At 34.8% G+C, this 1,301-nt stretch overlaps 1 non-coding gene across 1 annotated transcript; it reads left to right on the forward strand.

Moving 5' to 3' along the window:
* Window positions 1-726: 726 nt before the first annotated feature.
* TRNAI-GAU lies at window positions 727-800 on the forward strand. The gene has a single exon. It is a non-coding gene; the product is annotated as a tRNA-Ile (tRNA).
* The last annotated feature ends 501 nt before the right edge of the window (window positions 801-1,301 follow it).

A 1,301-nucleotide genomic window follows, 5' to 3' on the forward strand; every position in this document is an offset into this window, starting at 1 on the left:
CTATATTAAAGTTTCTTCTTAAGTTTCTTCTTCCTTATATATTTCATGTATCATTGTAAAGTAAACTTATGAAAGCAGGTCTAGCAGAAGTAATATGGTATATTACCTCAGGAGCATTGGATTTGAATATGACAGCCTTGGAGAAGTTACTTGAGCTGTAAACACTTCAATTTGCTTATATTTGTGCTGAATAATAGTACCTAACTCATGTTCTTTTGGGAATTAAATGAAGTAATACTATAAAGGGCTTCTCATCACATCGAATACATAGTTATTGCTAAGTAATGATAATAATAGTAATAACCAGAAACAGAATCATTCTCAGTCCAGAACACTGTAGTGAATAATAGTACCTAACTCATGTTCTTTTGGGAATTAAATGAAGTAATACTATAAAGGGCTTCGCATCACATCGAATACATAGTTATTGCTAAGTAATGATAATAATAGTAATAACCGGAAACAGAATCATTCTCAGTCCAGAACACTGTAGTATACTGTAAGTACACTTTGCTGAATCTGGTGGAATCCACTCTCTTGAGACTAAGCGTATATTTAAGTGAATCCAAAATTGGGCAAATGTAAAATGAGCTGATTAGCTAGACATAGAAAACATATCTAAACTCTCCGGTACCTTAAATTATAGTTGGGACCATCACACAACAGAGACTATTGATCATTTGGAGAGGAAAATAACTGAGCTAAAAGAAAGACACCAAAGGGGCTGGCCAGTTAGCTCAGTTGGTTAGAGTGTGGTGCTGATAACACTATGGTCCTGAGTTCAATCCTTGTACTGGCCAGCTGAACCCCCTGAAAAGTACCAAAGAATTCCATAAGACAAAGTCATAGAAAAGGCACAGTCAATATTTTTTTCCTATGGATTTGAGTACAAGAATACTGGTTATACTATCTAAATACACAAGATAATTATTCAGTGACTGGAGATTTGACCTAAGAGTTCAGTCCAACTTCCCATGAGAGCTGCTTAGAGGACTTTATCATGGTGTGGCTATGATATAATTTAGCCTCCAAGTACATATGTGAGCCAAAAGGCTACATTTTACAGATTCATTATTACAAGCTCAAGGGGAAAAAGCATAGAATTATCATCTGGGAATTTGAGGTGGTATTTTTAAAAGATGAGTGAGCAATGACAGCACATTCATTTTCAATAAGAGAAAATATCAGTGAACCTTAGTTTTTATTCACCTAGAAAAACAGTGAATTCCAACTGCATCCTTTTGGCCCATCAATCCTGGATATAATGTAGTAGACTTGGGAGTACTTATTATTTTAAGAGA

The sequence above is a fragment of the Galeopterus variegatus genome, unplaced genomic scaffold, assembly GCF_000696425.1.
Source record: "Galeopterus variegatus unplaced genomic scaffold, G_variegatus-3.0.2 Scaffold4190, whole genome shotgun sequence".
In the NCBI taxonomy this organism is placed as follows: domain Eukaryota; kingdom Metazoa; phylum Chordata; class Mammalia; order Dermoptera; family Cynocephalidae; genus Galeopterus; species Galeopterus variegatus.